General features: G+C 38.9%; 1 long non-coding RNA gene and 1 pseudogene across 2 annotated transcripts in view; both read right to left on the bottom strand.

The window, feature by feature from the left end:
• Window positions 1-19774, bottom strand: part of LOC136359053 (uncharacterized) — a 945479-nt gene that overhangs the window by 667201 nt on the left and 258504 nt on the right. Inside the window, exon 2 of one of the 2 annotated variants that reach the window (XR_010743216.1) lies at window positions 19127-19231. This is a non-coding gene — a long non-coding RNA (uncharacterized lncRNA). The remainder of the gene's footprint in view (window positions 1-19126; window positions 19232-19774) is intronic. The other variant, XR_010743215.1, reaches the window with a different exon arrangement.
• LOC136359800 (calcium homeostasis modulator protein 6-like) lies at window positions 1158-3953 on the bottom strand (annotated as a pseudogene).

Genomic DNA, 19774 nt, shown 5'->3' with positions numbered 1-19774 from the left:
CCACACTCTTCCCAGTGCACCACAGCACACCACTGGCTCTCCTGGCTACAAGAGCTCTGCTGCCTCATATTCAGCTTCCATCCACCGAGACACCCAGGCCCTTCTCTACAGAGATGCTCTTTCAGAGGTCAGCCCCCAGCCTGCCCTGGTACTGTATAATCATCAAGTTTCTTTTGGAAGGAAAAGAGCACTGAGCAAGTCAGTGACTGCCATGAATATCTTTTAAAACTTCTTTTCTACATGGAGAATTAAATCTTGTTTTGGCTTGATGTGTTGTTTTTAGATTGTAGTGAGAAAGAAGCTTCCAAACTCATTACATTACGCTCTTCCTCCTTCCTTTCTAAATGAATGTAAAAATTCACTTCTTGGAATTCCTGTCTGTGTGTCTGAATAATTTCTGGTTTAATTGTGTAGAAAGAGGGAATTTCTGGGAGGAGTAAACAAACAGACCACACCAACAATCTGACTTACATATCGGAAATGCACTCTTAAACAACAGCTCTTCAGAAGAGAAGTGAACTTTATCATCCTTCACTCGAAACTTGTATTTTTATTTCCTATAATGAGATGTTATTTGATTAGAAGATTACTCTTTGCTAATACGGATTGCAGATTTTTAATGTACTTAAATGTATGAATGTGCTTTTAATGTGTGTTAATATAGAAGCTTCACCCACACCACCATGTTATTCATGAGCCTAATGCCTCAAGACAAGCTAATTTTTTTTAATCTACAGCTTGCTCTAAGTGTTGCTGAAGGCTTCATTGTAAAGAGAGAGGTAATAAACTAAGCTGAATTTTTGATCAAATCTTCCATTCCTTCTTTTGTCTCTTTGATAAGGATTTGTATTGTCACTTCACCTGCCAAGTGCTTTTAAGTTTCAGTAATAATTTGAGTAATAATACATGCTGAGATCTTCGTGGATGCTGATTATTTTTCGTACGATTCTTCTTAATGGACAGCAACCGAAGAAACTTTCATTTAAATGTACTTAAGCAAAAGGATTAAAATGTAATTAAAAGCAATCTCCTGAGGGTTACAACTAACAGCTTTCACCTTGCATAGATTTTAGTAAGAGCAGAGAAAAAAATTCTTCTTATATCAGTAAGGTTAAAAGACTTCCAGCATTGCACAGGATTTTTTTTCTTTACAACCCTTAAATGCTTGTCTGGGCTTCATTCATATTTGCATAGTCAGTGTGATCCTGAGCTTGTTCCTTGAATTTGGTGCTCTTGCCTCTTTTGCTGCTTTTGCCTTTTTTGCTGTCCACAAACTGGTGTAACAAGCTGTAATACGGCGCTTTTGAATTAATGGTATACAAGGTTGAAATGTTGTGCCATTCTTCAGTGCTGGGAGTATGAAATGGTGCTGGGTCATCAGCTTCAAAAAAGCTATTTGTATTTATTTTTGCCAGCTCCTCTGCATGCTCTTTGGATTTGATCTCAAACTGTTCCTCTTCTATTTTTGAGTAAATTTCATAGAGCCTGAGCTGAAGATAGCTGACCGGTGAGTAACAGCGGCTGACACATGTTGAAATCACTACCCCAGTCATGATGATGGCTATCAGGAACCATCCTGCCAGCTTGGAAAAAGGATACAGAGGTTAATGGTGTTTTTGCATGGCCATATGTGGGAGAATAGAACATAATGTTGAAGAAATATGAAAACTGCAAGCAAAGACACCGTGGAGTGCATGTAACTGTCTGCTTGCTGCCAAAAGAGGAGATCCCATGTGTGCAATTCAGGCAGACATACACAGCTTCTGCACCCCTCAGCTGATCTTGTCAGATTGAGGATGAATACCAGAAAAAGAGAAGATGGACAGAAGTTATTTATTCAGTTAGATCCAGCATTCTTTACTTTTAAGGCAAGATACTGACCATCAATTTCTGCAGTGTGGTCACATTTATGGTACAGAGGCTGCAGAATCACTCTGTGTGCTTTGTGCTGCAAAACAGAGCTCCCACTGGCTATGTTCTCATGGAGTGTAGCTACTCTCCCTGATGTTTGAGCCTGCAAAAGCAGCTGAGTTTTGCACAACACAGAGGAAAGTTTGTGTCCTGTATGCTTTGTGGGCAGAACACAGATTTGGCTATTGACTCTGGGAATTCATTCTTGTTTTCTAGCTGATTTTACCATCCTTAGACAAGTCTCATCAAAACCAAGTGTCCTAGTAGATGCTTGTCCCTCCTCTACCCTGGGGTACTTAGTTGGAAGCTCCAGGCAGAGATCCTGCAACATGCTCTTTTGCCTCAGGATGACTTTTTTCCCAAATGAAAAAGTATTGAGTGCTCAAGGAGAAGGATTTTGTGTTGGTTTTGTTTCTTAATTTTGTTGAAAGTAGATTAGATATTAAAAATAGTAGTCAGTAATAAAAATGCACTCACACTTTTCAATTTTTGTTTGACTGATGTCTCTTTCAGATGCCCCTGCAATGTCAGTAGTAGTCAGTCTTCCTTAGTTTTGCTCCTTTCTTATGCCATCTAAAATCAATGGTATAGCGTTTCACTCTTTCCACCTTTTTCTTGGAGTAGCAGCAAGCTAAGTTTTTACCAAATAAAAACACTTTTTTTTTTTTTTTTTTAAACTTGGCTTTGTACAGAAAAGCATCTTACAAAATAATCCAAGTAATTATAAACTTATATGAACTTAATTCTGCTAACCAACGATTAATGTTTTTTCTGAGAAAGAGCTGCAAAACCTGATTTTCCTACTGGAGCTAAGACAAAATTCCTTCAAATGTAGAAGCAAAACTGGAGTGCTGCCAAAGAACCAAACAAAAAACAATGCAGAAATCTTACTATTTTGATCATGCAGTTTTCTGTAAGAACTAGAAACTTTAACAAGACAGATATGTATTTTAACTATTCTTGTAGAATGCATGTGTGAAATTATTAAGAGGTTCAAGCATTGAGATTTGCAGTCAAACAGGCAGTTCTTATTGTTTCTCTTTCCAGATGTCTCCTTGCAACCACTGTGTTGCAAGGAGACATTGTATTCCCCTCTGTTTGTGATCTCAGCTTCCCCTCAACTGATTGCCTCTTTGCAGAAGTTTGAAGTATTGACATAAAAGTGGAGAAGGGGAAGAACTCACACCACATCTAAGTTACTTGAGAAGAAAATTGATGGTGGAAAGTCACATTCTCTAGGCTGGTCTCTTGCCCATGAGGTTTTGTTAATGACAGTGCCAAACCATTACCATGGAAACATCCATACTCAGAAAGTATCGTAAAGATACACCTATTGCTTTTCTGTTACTGCTTTTTGGCCAGTGAATTTTTCTATCTGTGTGCTTTTGGCACATGACATTTTCTAACAGAAGAGAGAAGGATTTTTTACAGTCACCGTCAGGCACCACTACACATTGAGCATTGAGGGATGAAGCTCATAGTGTGAGGATAAGAGCAGTGAGGTTTTACCTGGGACTGTGCATGAAGGCTGAGCCGTTCACTTGTCAAATTTGCTGATAATTCCTCATCACAGGGCACTTTGAGCAGCTGGTTCGGCAGTCAGTTCCATTATCTTTACAGTAGAAGTATGCTATCAGGCTGTTCCCGCTGGCTGCACATTCATAGAAGTCGGCTCCAAGCAGGGCCACCGCTATCCAGGTGAGCGGGGCCACCGAAGCTTTGGCTATCATCGGCACCAACACCTGGCAGCAGCAGGCAGAGGTTCCCCAGGGACTGTATTCGCGATGCTTCTCCGCAGAGCACTTGCCTGTAAACAGGTGCCATGTGCTGGGATTCACCATGAACCCAAGCAGAAAGAGGACGAAAGCAGGTGCTAAGAGGAAGGAAAAACCATACAGCATGTTGTTAGAATTGCAGGGGCACTTGAACACCACAGAGGAGAAGATGTACTCGCTGGCAGCTGTCAGCAGGGAAATGATGCTGCAACCCAGAATGGTCTGGTGGCGCAGGCAGAAATCCAGTATCTTTTGTAAGCTATCCATTTTTCTGCCTCTCCTTACTTTCCGAAGAGCAAACTCTCTGTCAGAAAAGGAAAGAAGAAAGACAGGCGTCCTGCAGCTCCCACAGCTTACATAGGCTTGCAGAGCTTTCAGTTTCTGTTGGTGGTGATGGAGTGAGGCAAAGAAACAGCCATTCGTAGAGGAAATTACTGCACAGTCAAACAGAGACCACACCAGAAAACCACGCCAGTTATCAACAAACAGCAAAAAAATGAACAGATTTGTTTCTATAAAAGTAAATTGTATTTCTTCACATGTGCATTGTAACTAGCAATAGCTTAAACCTCATCATCTTGTCAGTGAGGCACCAGATTTAAAGTGTGAATAAAATGTGGGAAAACCACCCAGAACCATATACAGATTTTTATCCTGCCTGTTTTTTTAGCTATAGAGTATGGCTTGTTCTCTTATGCAAGAAAATTCAACTATAATCATGTCAATTTTTCAAGATAATCAATCAATCTAATTTTGAGGTAGGTATATTAGAAATTTTTTAACTGTAACTTTTTTTTCCTTAAATTTCATTGAGTCATGGATTTATTTGTCTTTGACAAGGGGAAGAACTGCTGGACCTTTTTGTTTATTTAATCTTTAAATGACCGAGGCTTTGGTTCTTGCTGGACAAGGCCATATAAGCTCCAATTTAAAAAAATGGGTGATTTGGAGGTCAGGGATTTGAAAAGTCACAAGTCCAATTTCAGCTCTTTCGGCAGCTGAGAGGATGGCACAGAAGCTCCAGAGCAGGCAGAGCTGGTTTGGGTGGCTGCAGATGTGCTGTGCTCAGTGCTGAACTGCTGCTGCTGCTGTTGCGGCAGAGGAACACGTTCTGCTAAATGAAATGCTTGTCTTGGCCTGGAGGAGCCCTTGGTATTATTCAACAGTATAATACAATGACTTACATAGCAACCAAAAAAGCATGTAAAATCAGGAGGAATTAGTCAGACTGAAGGTTAATCCAGCCACATAAAAGCTACAGCCAAGAGGTGAGCACATGGACAAGGAAAGGAAGTTTGGCAATGTTCTCACACTATCTGATTTCATGGATTTCATTTGTATTTAATATATTTGTTTGACACATGCAGAATTTCTGCGATCCAAATTACTGTACAGCAAGTGTGCTTAACCTTTATTTGAATGGGACACTATCCCATTTGATGTCCCCAAGACCTGGAAGGGAAAGAGAAAAGTGAGTGGGTCCTTGGTATCTCCATCAACTCATGGTCTTGTGCACCTTCACCACAGCCGTCTCTTTCCCAGCTGGGGAAACCCTAATATAGTCACTCATCATCTGAGTAAAAACCTTTCCATACTTTCTCTATCCATTGTAGGAAAGCAGCTAAAAAGCAGGACTCAAAGGTCCTGCTGAGCTCCTTACAGAAGTAGATCGGCTAGGGGGCTACAAGTCCTGGCAACTGGAGGCAGGACCCCGAGGAGGAAGAGATATTTATGTATGTGTGTATGCAGGACATTACAAGCCTATACCAGTCTGTGCTAGCTCATAGTTTAGCAATGTTACTAAGAAACATAGATATTATTGTTATGGTTATTATTGTTTAAGCAAGTAGGTTTTTTTAACTCATGCTTGAAAATATATAAACCAGCAGTGTGTTCAACAAAATCGGCTTCATGATGCAAACCATGGAGACCCTGTTTCTTCAATCGCCCGCCAATTGGTGCCCTTATGTGAGGAGAGTGATGTCTGCCTAGCTGAGCGGCTGCCAGCAAGCCCTGCAGGTCTAAGTGCCCCTGAGAAGAAGAAGGAAGCTGGCCAGCAACAGTGAAATCCCTCTAAAAGGAGGTGAGCTGCAGGGGATGATGGGGCAAGGGGTGTCTTCTCAGGAAAGAGACTTTTTGGACTTCTGCTAAAGCTTTTACAACAGCATGGCAAATCCTTACCTCCATGTAGTCACATTAAAACACTCTTGAGATGGACAGCAGTTAAGCTAGCAGGAGTTACTGGTGTTCACAATCTTTATGACAGATTTGTGGGACAAAGTAGGAGTGCAACTGTAGTAGGACTGTGCAACGAAGAGGAACAAACTGATTGTAGAAATGCTCCGCTCCTGGTGGGTGATTTTTGTGGTCCTGAAGGCCCAAGAAAACTCCCATGCCAAAGGTAAAGGGGATGCCTCTTGCCTTCCCTTTGCGGTGAAACCCCAGAGTTCTTCACAATCAGGAAGGACTGTGCCTCTCTCTACAAAACCCACAGCCCACCTCTTATGGGTGAAAGAGAGAGGGACCACCGCAATCCATAGGGACATTCGCTGCTGGCTGCTGCCTGAACGACAGCATGGGTGCGGCTCCCCTGCCTGGTGCTGGCCAGTGTGGTCATAGCCTGCATGGCATGCTGAAGCTCTAGCACATCAGAATACCAACGGGCACTACTTACTAATTGAAACTCTGTTAAACTTTAACCTGTGATTTGTGATTTTTCACAGGACTGTTACTGGAAAGATTCAAAGGTGTTTGTGTGGATGTGATGTTTTTCTACATACTGGTAACATAACAAGACTGCAGGATTCACTTGGAGTAATCGGCTAAGTCATAAATTTAACGTTCTTTGCTCACATTTAAGACAACCTTTGAATCTTATCTGTAGTAGTTGTTTGAGACTTAGTTGTAATTACTCTCTGAAACTCCACTATCAGCTTTACCAGTTCTTGCTTTTTATTTTGTAGTTTTAAGAAAGTAATTTTATTCTGAATTTTTTGGTATAGCTATTTGGTGATTCCAGTATAATTATTTTTCCTTGCCACATTTAAATTAGAATTAAAGTTAGTATCAAAACAGTTTAAGTATATTGATGGGCCACAAATACTGTAAACAGTAGCTTACATTTTAGAATAGTTTAAACCCTTGACTTTGTAACTGTTGGTATGCAAATGCCAGTTTTACATTCCCATTAACCTAACCAAGTTATTGACCTAAATTCTTATGGTTTAGTTTTAATATTTAGTTTTTTATATTTGTATCCCATTACTTTTATTGAGCCAAACTCAAATTTAATGTACAAGCAATTTTAAAAAAGCTGCAGCAGTTTAATCCCTTTGATAGATTTATGTTGCTGCTATTTCAGTACAATTGTTTACTTGCATGTTGTTTATCTTGATGCTTAACACTTATATGACAATTTTTCAGTACCTTTTTTGTAATGATAGGATTTAAATAATTTAATTCCTGTTAAGATTAGTCTTTGTTTTGGTTATGTTGGCTTAAAGTGTTGTTGAAATGTTCTTGTTTAAATTATAAGATATAATTCTTTTGCTATACAAATGAATGACATAAAGCCCAAATGAATTTTTTCTGAAATATATTCATTTCGATTACGAGATACAATTCTTTGGTTATAGAAATAAGAATAAATTTTACTGGTTTATTTCTGTAGGTAGCATTGAAAAATGAGTAACAAATTTATATTATGATTGTTATTGGTTGTAAGCTCTTTAATGGCTTTTTTTCTTTATTATTACTTAGTTAAATATAAGTAACAAAGCCAGTTGCGTTACAAACCTTTACATACCCTTGTATACCTATCTACAAGATACACAATATTTTAAGAAACTTTCCTAACTACTATTACTGAGGAGTTTTTAAAATATATTAGGGAGACTCTTCCAGTTAATGCCTGGACCCTCGCCAAGTCTTAGCCCTAGCTAGACAAGAAGTATTCCAAAAAACCCCCAGCTGTTTTGCAAAAACCTCCAGGTGTTTTCTGCACCAAATCTGTAATCAAGTAATTTTGACTTTCCAAATTTGGACCTATAATAGCTAGAAACTCTTTTAAAATGAACTCGGAAATCTCACCCAGGAATAGTCCTCCAAGCCTTCATTTTGAAGTGAGGCTTACTAGGTATTGCAAAGTCTGGATAATGGTACGGTATTTGAGGAACTGATAATGCATTGTTTTAAATCAACATTTTATCTCTTATGTACTACTGATTGCATACATTATTAGATTAATTTTACTTAGTATAAGTTTATTGTTTTGTCACATATTGTTTGCTTTTTATGTTGCCTTCATGTTCATGACGAGAGACATACCTTTTGTTAAAAAACAAAGATAGGAGAGTATGGCTCTTTAAGAGCGTTTACATGAATATTTACACTAGAAATTTTGAAATCAAATCAAATTCGATCCCTGGCAGAGTAATACCGCTTTAAAGATCTGCATGTGCAGAGGCAATTTTTAAAAGTTTTTAAGTGAAGTTTTTTAATTGAGTGTACAATGATAAGACCCAGCTAATTTACTGACCTAGGGAGAAGGCATGCATGTGTTTTATCACCAGAAAGTTTCAAGGTTCTTACCTGCTTGTCTGGACAAATGTTGATCTCCTCTAAGAAAATGAGACTCAGAGAAAAGGTAGATTACTTAGTTGCCGTCCAGCCCTTGTGACCAAGACAAAAAAAAAAAAAAAAAAAAAAAAAAAAAAAAAAAAAAAAAAAAAAGGAGGAGTACCAGGACATGCATGGATGTGAAGATTTTGAAGGCTTGACTTGCATGAACCTATTGGACCACTCTTAATCTACACACACACGACCATATAGACCTTCGAGATAGTGTCCTCAAACTAAAAAGAGCTGTAGATGATCATGACTGGACACACACTTAGGAGATGGGGTCTTACTAGCTGGCTTAAGCATTTATTTAAAACAGGAATTTATGTTTTAGCTGTACTATTGCTTCTGATGCTTATTGATTTGCCATGTGTTTTACCATGTGTTTAGAGTTGGATTTAAAAGTCCACAAGGAAGATTTTACTGGTGGAAAAAAGGAGGAAATGTTGGGAAACAGGTAAAAAGCAGGACTCAAAGTACTGCTGAGCTCCTTACAGAAGTAGATCGGCTAGGGGGCTACAAGTCCTGGCAACTGGAGAGGACCCCGAAGGAGGAAGAGATATTTATGTATGTGTGTATGCAGGACATTACAAGCCTATACCAGTCTGTGCTAGCTCATAGTTTAGCAATGTTACTAAGAAACATAGATATTGTTGTTATGGTTACTATTGTTTAAGCAAGTAGGTTTTTTTTAACTCATGCTTGAAAAATATATAAACCAGCAGTGTGTTCAACAAAATCGGCTTCATGATGCAAACCATGGAGACCCTGTTTCTTCAATCGCCCGCCAATTGGTGCCCTTATGTGAGGAGAGTGATGTCTGCCTAGCTGAGCGGCTGCCAGCAAGCCCTGCAGGTCTAAGTGCCCCTGAGAAGAAGAAGGAAGCTGGCCAGCAACAGTGAAATCCCTCTAAAAAGGAGGTGAGCTGCAGGGGATGATGGGGCAAGGGGTGTCTTCTCAGGAAAGAGACTTTTTGGACTTCTGCTAAAGCTTTTACAACAGCATGGCAAATCCTTACCTCCATGTAGTCACATTAAAACGCTCTTGAGATGGACAGCAGTTAAGCTAGCAGGAGTTACTGGTGTTCACAATCTTTATGACAGATTTGTGGGACAAAGTAGGAGTGCAACTGTAGTAGGACTGTGCAACGAAGAGGAACAAACTGATTGTAGAAATGCTCCGCTCCTGGTGGGTGATTTTTGTGGTCCTGAAGGCCCAAGAAAACTCCCATGCCAAAGGTAAAGGGGATGCCTCTTGCCTTCCCTTTGCGGTGAAACCCCAGAGTTCTTCACAATCAGGAAGGACTGTGCCTCTCTCTACAAAACCCACAGCCCACCTCTTATGGGTGAAAGAGAGAGGGACCACCGCAATCCATAGGGACATTCGCTGCTGGCTGCTGCCTGAACGACAGCGATGGGTGCGGCTCCCCTGCCTGGTGCTGGCCAGTGTGGCATAGCCTGCATGGCATGCTGAAGCTCTAGCACATCAGAATACCAACGGGCACTACTTACTAATTGAAACTCTGTTAAACTTTAACCTGTGATTTGTGATTTTTCACAGGACTGTTACTGGAAAGATTCAAAGGTGTTTGTGTGGATGTGATGTTTTTCTACATACTGGTAACATAACAAGACTGCAGGATTCACTTGGAGTAATCGGCTAAGTCATAAATTTAACGTTCTTTGCTCACATTTAAGACAACCTTTGAATCTTATCTGTAGTAGTTGTTTGAGACTTAGTTGTAATTACTCTCTGAAACTCCACTATCAGCTTTACCAGTTCTTGCTTTTTATTTTGTAGTTTTAAGAAAGTAATTTTATTCTGAATTTTTTGGTATAGCTATTTGGTGATTCCAGTATAATTATTTTTCCTTGCCACATTTAAATTAGAATTAAAGTTAGTATCAAAACAGTTTAAGTATATTGATGGGCCACAAATACTGTAAACAGTAGCTTACATTTTAGAATAGTTTAAACCCTTGACTTTGTAACTGTTGGTATGCAAATGCCAGTTTTACATTCCCATTAACCTAACCAAGTTATTGACCTAAATTCTTATTGGTTTAGTTTTAATATTTAGTTTTTTATATTTGTATCCCATTACTTTTATTGAGCCAAACTCAAATTTAATGTACAAGCAATTTTAAAAAAGCTGCAGCAGTTTAATCCCTTTGATAGATTTATGTTGCTGCTATTTCAGTACAATTGTTTACTTGCATGTTGTTTATCTTGATGCTTAACTCTTATATGACAATTTTTCAGTACCTTTTTTGTAATGATAGGATTTAAATAAGTTAATTCCTGTTAAGATTCATTTCTGTTTTGTTTTGGTGATGTTAACTTTAGTTTTTGTTGAAATATACTTGTTTAAATCATAAGATACAATTCTTTTGCTCTGCAAATGAATGCATCAAGCGTGATTAAATTTGGATAAAATGTATTCATTTCGATTACGAGATACAATTCTTTGGTTATAGAAATAAGAATAAATTTTTCTGGTTTATTTCCGTAGGTAGCTTTGAAAAATTAATAACAATTTTATATTATGACTGGTATTAGTTATGAGCTGTTTAATGCCTTTTTTTCCTTTATTATTACTTAGTTAAAATAAGTACAAGCCAGTTGCGTTACAAACCTTTACATACCGTTGTATACCTATCTACAAGATACGCATATTTTAAGAAACTTTCCTAACTACTATTACTGAGGAGTTTTTAAAATATATTAGGGAGACTCTTCCAGTTAATGCCTGGACCCTGGCCAAGTCTTAGCCCTAGCTAGACAAGAATTATGCCAAAAAATAACCCAGGTGTTCTGCAAAAACTCCCAGGTGTTTTCTGCACCAAATCTGTAATTAAGTCATTTTGGCTTGCCAAATTTGGACCTATAATAGCTAGAACATCTTTTAAAGTAAACTTGGAAATCTTACCTAGCAAATGTTCTCCAAGCCCTCACTTTGAAATGAGGCTTACTAGCAATTGGAGACTCTGAGTAACGGTATGGTATTTAGGAATTGATAATGCATTGTTTTAAATCAACATTTTATCTCTTATGGACTACTGATTGCATACATTATTTGATTAATTTTTACTTAGTGTAAGTTTATTGTTTTGCTTTTTACGTTTCATTCATGTTCATGACGAGAGACATACCTATTGTTAAAAAACAAAAGAGAGTATGGCTCTTTAAGAACGTTTACAGGAATATTTACACTAGAAATTTTGAAATCAAATCAAATCAAATTTGATCCCTGGCAGAGTAATACTGCTTTAAAGATTTGCATGTGCAGAGGCAATTTTTAAAAGTTTTTATAAAGTTTTTAATGAGTGTACAATGATAAGACCCAGCTAATTTACTGACCTGGGGAGAAGGCATGCATGTGTTTTACCACCAAGAGGTTTCAAAGTAGTTACCTGCTTGTCTGGACAAAGGTCAGTCGCCTCCAAGAAAATGAGACTCAGAGAAAAGGAAAATTACTTAATTGCCATACAGGCCTTGAGACCAAGATGAGAAAAGTAGTAGGACTACCAGGACATGGATGTGGAGATTTTGAAGGCTTGACTTGCATGAACCTATTGGACCACTCTTAATCTACCCACACTACCATATAGACCCTTCGAGATTGTGTCCCCAAACTAAAAAGAGCTGTAGATGATCATGACTGGACACACATTTAGGAGTTGGGGTCTTACTAGCTGGCTTAAGCATTTATTTAAAACAGGAATTTATGTTTTAGCTGTACTATTGCTTCTGATGCTTATTGATTTGCCATGTGTTTTACCATGTGTTTAGAGATGGAATAGCAAGTCCACAAAAAAGATTTTACTGGTGGTAAAAAGAAGAGGGAAATGTGAGAAAGAGCTAAGGTACAGGACTCAAGGTACTGCTGAACTCCTTACAGAAGTAGATGTACTAGGTGGCTACAAGCCCTGGCAACTGGAGGCAGGACCCTGATGGAGGAAGAGATAAGGGTGTATGTGTATATGTATGCATGTATGTGTGTATGTATGTATGCAGGACAGTAGAGGCCTGTACAGGTCTATGCAAGCGCATTGTTTAGCAATGTTACTAAGAAACATAGATATTGTTGTTACAGTTGTTATTATTTAGGCAAGTAGTTATTTTTAGCTCATGCTTGAGAGATCTAGAAACCAGCAGTGTGTTCAATAAAATTGACTTCATGATGCAAACCTCGGAGACCTTGTCTCTTCAATCACCCAACAATCCATGTTGCTACCTAACTTGTTCTCTAGGACTCAGGTACCTTTTTTCACGAGTGGAAATAGGACATACGCCAGATCTAAAATGCATTGGAGATGAAATTGAATCACAGTTTGCTGCAAAGGAATACTGACATTTGTTTTATATTTCCTTGAAATATCTTCGGGATTTTATTTTATATCATCCATGAATAGATATTTTAACAAGATATGCATTATAATAAAAGCCTTTCAGTACTTGAGCAAAAGCCTCAGCAAGCTCAGAGTCTATCAGTGTATATATGAAGGTAGGATTTGGTTTCACTTTAAACACCATTTCTTCTGTATACTGAATTAGACATGCCATTTTGCTTTCTGGTTGGGCAGCCTAAGAAAGTATCTCTTCACTTCTTTAAAGCAGTGGTTCATTTTCCAATATCGAGAATAACTTTGCATTATTGGCAAGTACTGTTACTGTGATTTTTACCTCGAGGCAGGTAGAGAGAGAGATCTGCAAACCTTGAAACCAGAATTCATCATACCTGAAAAAATCTTAGCAGATGCCCCATCAGTGGAAGTGTTCCAGGACAGATTGGATGAGGTTTGAAGCAGCCTTGTCTCATGGAAACTGACCCTTCCAAGGCACATGGGTGGGAACTGGAAGATCTTTAAGGACCCTTCCAGCCTAGACCTTTTGATGATTCTGTGATTCTCTGTCAGCACGGCAGAGAAAAAACAGATGCAATGTGAAATTGCTGCAAGGACACATCCTGACAAAGACAGGCACATGGGCTGCCTCCAGGAACCACTGGTTTAACAAGAGAGGCAAAGGACCAGAGGCAGCTCTCTGGAACAGATTATGATCACACAAGGGAAAGTGTAGAGGCAAGAAACCCTGCTAGTTCTCTTTCTGACCCTAATTTGAGCAGTGTTTTATTTTTCCCTAATAAAATACAATTTCAGGAACAAGCTTCGTGTGAAAAGGGAGGGGAGCTCTGCATGAAAAAGGACTAACCATCCTCCAAGAAAACATGTTAGTGGTAAATATTCAGAGAGTGGTGGGTGAGGGGAGAGAGACCACCCTAACTGGAAGTGGGGGAGCAGCTGTGCTGGCAGACAAGTGGGGTGCAGGAGTGGCCAGCGTGAGCCCAGCTGGTGGCAGCTTTGGGAGCTGGGGACAACAGCTGGGGGTTGTGAGGAGCCGTGGGGCTGGAAAGTTACTGAGCCCTGTTCACTCAGAGCTCTCTTTGTCAGGGCAGCTCTTTCTTGCCCTCTACATTAACACTTGTTTAAGTAGCCACATATAGAAAATTATAACTTGTCAATAATTGCCACAATGCCTGCAAGGCATTCTATGGAAAGTTTTCAGAAAAACAGGTTTCTGTTAATAGACCCAGAATTCCAATGTAAGTTTGTTTGTTGTTTGTAAAAAATTAAATGTTGTTTGTACATTGATTTGCATTAAATTTCATGTCTTCTAGGGGGGGTTGGAACAATGTGAGAATTTAAAAGATGGACATCTTTTAGAACAAAAAATGTTTTATTTGAAAAATCTTCTACTTTGAAATATCTTTATGAAAATGAAGAGGCTAGTTGAAAAGAAGTGGACTTGTTTAATATTTTATTTTCTCCTTGACATTTTAATCTATCTCTTCATTTGCAGAAGAATTTCTGCATTCGAGACATTTTCTAGGTGGCAAAACCTCTAACATTAACTAGTGTCTGAGGTTCAATAAAATGCATAACACTGTTCATAAATGCGGCATGTGTAAGAACACTGAAGGACTTTACCACTACATATTGTGCAGACCTTGTTTCAGTGATATTAATATGTCTTTACAGTAGGTTATTTGTAAGGTTTTTTTTGAAACTTTTTCTACTTCTTCAGAATATCCAAAGACTGGTTTCGTTTTCCTACAAGTCATGCTCCTTCCAGCTGTTCCAAGACCCATGCTGTCCTAAATTCCTTCCAGTAGTCTCATAAAGCTCAACTCCCTCTTCTATTAATACTGTAATATCTTGGACATTCATGGTTGCAATGGAAAAAGCACCTCTGTACTGGTTGTCTTTTATAAGAAATGGACTTGCTTCTTCATCTGAGAGATGTAAGCTGCATTTCTCCAGCTCAGAAAGACACATGGATAATGTGGCTTTTTATTCTAGGAAAATTCTTGTCATACCTTTTTTCTCATTCCAGGTGAAATGAATGCTGAACATGTTGGAGGTCCTGTCTACAAGCAGGTCTGCACCTAGGTTCCAGCTGGACTGACCTCCCCCGCAGAGGTCCATTGCCTCACTTGGTGAAACTAAGGAAGTTATTCTGACTTTATGGTGGACCCAGCCTTCTTACAAGTTTAGGAAGTGTCACACAGCTCAGGGGCACCACCTAAATCATTAGTAGTGCTAATACTAAGTAGAACAGCAGCTGGAGAAGTAGCACTGTGCCTGGGCCTGCACAGCTTACAATCATTTGCATACATTATATTGCTATTTTGAGGTATTACATATATTAACAGCTTTTGGGAAAATGAATTTCAGCAGGCAGGAAGGAAACAGGTCTGGAAAACCAAGCCTGGCTCTGAAGGAGGCTCTATCTGGTGAGCTCTGGAACTAAGTCACATAAGTCATGGCACTAATTGTCCCTTGCCATTATTTACTGCTACTCTTTCAACACTTTGGGTCCTCTATAGGTCTCATTTCTGTTATGGGGAAGGTCTGTGACCTGGCCCAAATGTCCCACAGAAACCAGCTGCATGAGGGTTTTATAGTCTATATGAACCATAAACAAAACTGTGTGTTCTTTAATGTTGCCTGCAGATTAAGTGACAAATATTTGCTGACATTCTAAGAAAACATGATAGAAGCCTAGGATTAGAAAGGTAGAATTTGTCATGTTTTACGTGAAATTAAGTAGCCTTGGTAGGTAGATTGTAATTAAGACTAATCAGGCAAATCACCCTGGATAATTAACTAGCCAGTTCTAAGAAAGAAAACCTCAGTCTTTTTCATTTACTATGGAAAATTATATATCATGAAATTACTTTGCAAATTTAAGCACATTAAACAAAAAATATTTGTATACTTTTATTATAGATTTTGTATTCCATGTGTCCTTGCTTTCTTCAGATTATACCATCACATTTTGCTGCCTTGGAATTGCTGAGTAACTGGAAGTTCATAGGAGCCATAGAATCATAGAATGGTCTCAGTTGGAAGAGACTTGAAAGATCACCGAATTCCAACCCTCCTGCCTTGTGCGGAACCTTCCACTAGACCAGGGCACTGAGGCCCCCATCCAATCTAGTCTTGAACACTGCCAGGGATGGGTGGTAGAACTCTCAGGGTGACCTGTTCCAGAGCCTCACCATCCCCACAGTAAAGAATTTATTCCTGGTATCTAATCTAAATCTGCCTTCTTTTATCTTTAAGGGCATTTCCCCCTTGTCCTAAGATTTTATCTGTTGGATTCTGTGTATGTGTCTCCTAATGGTGGCTGATCATGTGCTACAAAACATGCTCTGTACTTTGCCATTAAATTTATCCTTCTTTTTTTTTTAAACTTCAACAAATTAACTAGTTCTTTAGTTCATGGTACACCACTGTCTCAAGTTTCCTTCTCAGGTTCCTTTGCTGCGAAATTTTGTTGCTTATAGTTTTTCGAATAGTAGTGAAGCCCAAGAATTGAGACCTTATGGTTTTCAAAGTCATCAAAGAATTGAAAAGTTTCTTCTGATCCTCAACCCCCTTGCTCATGTATTTTTTCTAATCAGTATAATCCTTAGCTACAAAATACCCAGATTTTTCAGCTCACCACAGTTGTACAAGCTGAGTCAGGCTCCAGGTAACCATGTCTGGCTTGTATTAAAGGCTGAACTCTATTACACTCAACAGCACTTGTGTGTGCATTTCCATTTTTTAATGGGAAGACATGATTCAAAAGAAAAGGATATATGGGACACAAGGAGAAATATTCCCAGTTGATATTTTATGTTAGCAGCAACTTTCCAAGTTGCTCGATCTGCCCTCATTTATTCTGTAATGTTCAAATACTCCATCATCATTGTAATTTTATTTGCCTGGCATCTGCATCTGTATTTTATAGCATTATGAACATCTTCTATTCCTCTAGCTTCCATAAAGCCAGAGTTCTTCAAGTGCCTCCCAATGACTCTGGTCTTCTGCCCATTTTCCCATTGCTACCAACCTGCAGTTGGGTCCACCAGAGGAAACTCCATGACAAACTTAATAAGTGAAAGAATACAATTATTTTCTTGATCAAAAATAAGGGTTATGCCATATAAAAAAGGACTAGCAGTGAATAGTTTCAGACTAGAATTAGCAGTAAAGGTCTACTGTAAATGGTGTAGCATCCATATTAGGTCATGGAGAAACCTGGCCTTCTATAGCATGTCCAAAAGAGTTCAACTCCTCATCCCAATAATAATCCTGTTCTTTAGGGATAAAAAGGAATGCATTATGCTGATCATCTATTCATTCTTGCCATAGGGTGAATTAATCTAACTTACTCTCACAGCAGTGTGGCAGTGTAGGAAGTTTCCATGCCCTCAAGCTTTCTTCATCAGCATTTCCTGTGGGCATAACCGATGGGACCAGCTTTCCAGGCATTCCTTGTTTCCTATGTCACAGTTTTAATGAAGTGGGAAACCAGGGGTTTTATACTCGTGATTTTAGAAGTGTTCCACCTCCTTGAAGAATGCCTTCCAGCTGGAGGTAGGTACAAAGCTAGACTGAACATGGAATGTTTGGTGAAAAAATGTATGTCAATATTTTGGGGACAGTAATAAACTGATATATACTTGTTATGGATTATTGTTCATGATAACAAAGCCCTGGGGTTTTACTGGGACAGTTTTTCTCTTCACTGTCTCAGGGTCAGTTAGGAAACCAGTAAAATCATTGATGGTTTTGGACACAAGTCAAAGAAGAAAAAGGCCACAACATCATGCTAAATGTCTCATACAATAATGCATTTCAGCTAGCAGTTTTGCTCTGCATCCTAAACTTCTTGAAAATAATCATAAATGTTATGAACCCCTTGTCAGCCTGAAGAACCTGTGAGGAAAGGTAGCATCGGGGGAAAATGCTACACATTTGGCTGAAGGAATGCACTGACTTACTGTGTAGCTGGGTCCAGTCTCCTGCCTGCTTGAAGCAGAGAATAGTTTTGTTCCTTACTTGAGAGGGTCCAGGGCTCTTAATTGTAATGCTTTGACATTATTTGTTTCAAGGTGGAACTCATTTGGAAAACAGTCTCTATACTGATCACAGTACAGACATATCCAGCACTGGATTGCATAGGCCTTCTGCTGCAGGGAGCCCCTGGAGTCAGCTGCCAAGAAAGGACAGAAAATGACATCTTGGCTTCATTAGCTCTATCTGACTTACCAGCCTGAAGTTGCCCAACTGATTTTAACAGACTAGCCAGAGCAAAGGAATTAAAGTTAGGCAAAAGTATTTATGATCCCAACTGAATCTTCTCCAGACCAAAAAATGTGAATGTAATGTCCCAGTGCAGAAATACAGCTATTTTCCAAACTCTATATGCTTTCAAACACTAAGAAAACGCTTTTCATCAGTGGAAAATGCATAGATTAGCAGCAAGAATGAGATGTATTTCAGACACATAATTCTTCAGAATAAGCTTTCATCTTACAAGTTTTAAGAAATGAAGTAATGTTCTCCTTTCCCTTTGCTTCCTTCAGTCACAATAATGTATATAACATAGACAGACATTTTTTGGCTGGACTCAAAAAATAATTGAAAGAATCTAACAACCAGATTCCACTTCCACTCTCAAACACACACACCACTACCTGTGGGCTGAATTGCCATGCACTTTGTTCAGAATACAGTGAAACAACTTTAGACTAAATGAGAACGCAGTCCTGAAATGAATCACGCATGACTGAACTGCAGCTTTGAAGAGAAATTGAGTGAAGTCAGCAGAGTCTCAGATTAACACAGTAACCCATCCCCATATACCCAGTTCTTGGATAGCCGCTTTTTCCTGTGGCCAGAGATGCAGAAAATGAAGATGTTCAGAAATGAAAAAGAGGCAGAATAAGAATGGGAGCAGAGGCATGTGCCAGAAACACCTCAAGTTTTTTACTCCATTTAAAACAGGGAGCGAAAAATAACTTTGCTGCTGGGTGCCATACAGTAACATTTCATAAGCTGTTCAGTCTAGATGAAGTCTAGATGAACCTAGTGCTAAATGCTTCTGCATGGACACAGAGCTCACCGAGGTCACTTCTCTTCTGCAGTTCAAAGGATACAAAGGTGAGGAGAACATCCTCTCCTGCATAGGCAAGTGTGGAGGAACACCATCTTTCCCCAGCCCTCCCACAAGCCAATAGAGCTGATCCCATTTACCTCTTTTTCCTCACTGCACCTCCTAGTGAAGCAAAGGCACCTTGGATTTTTCAGAGTCCTGCCACCTGAGGCCTCGAACTGTTTATTTTCTGTGACACAGATGCTTCTAGCCAACATCCGATTGCCCATGCCACAGCACTGATGGCATAGAACAATGTGTTCCTCCATTTGTTTCAAAATCAAAATCGAAAATCGAAGAAAGTTACAGTCCTTGGTAGATGAGAGAGACAGATGGAAACAAAAAAAAAAAAAAAAAAAAAAAAAAAAAAAAAAAAAAAAAAAAAAAAAAAAAAAAAAAAAAAAAAAAAAAAAAAAAAGAGTAGAACCAGAATCACTGGGCATTTTTAAAGTCTCCTAAACTACAAGGTGGTTTTCTGGTTGTTCAAGGCAATAGCAAATTGACACAGGGGAAGTATGCATAGACATGGAATAAACATCTCATTTTTTGGTGTTTCACGGCAAATAATAGTACATAATATTAAAAAACTAGCAGTGTCTTTAAAACTGAACATAAGCCAACAGCTAGTTTTGCTGTGTTCATGTCATCACAGTGCAAAGGCAGAAATGAAGAGATTTCCAGCTATCCACAGCCTGTCACAGTTTAGTTGCTTTCAGCAGGCACTACCAAAATGGAGCTGTATGGGTGACACTCCCCAGGCTCAGCTCCCTTTGCCTTAAAGAAACAAAGCGAAGTGAGTTAAAATAGACAATTAAGCACTTTACGTGACTTTTGCATTTAGGGAAAAAGGGGAAGGTATGTCTTGAAGGTGTTCCAAGGTCTTAGGTGAGCTGAGTTACTGTATGAAGGCTCTCATAATCCAGTGACTATGCATGCATCAGAAATAAACTGGGTACCTAAATCTTTGCTCAGATAAAA

The sequence above is a fragment of the Sylvia atricapilla genome, chromosome 3 (genome assembly GCF_009819655.1).
Source record: "Sylvia atricapilla isolate bSylAtr1 chromosome 3, bSylAtr1.pri, whole genome shotgun sequence".
NCBI classification, from domain to species: domain Eukaryota; kingdom Metazoa; phylum Chordata; class Aves; order Passeriformes; family Sylviidae; genus Sylvia; species Sylvia atricapilla.
Note: the sequence above shows the minus strand (reverse complement) of the source record. Positions and strands in the feature narration are given on the sequence as shown.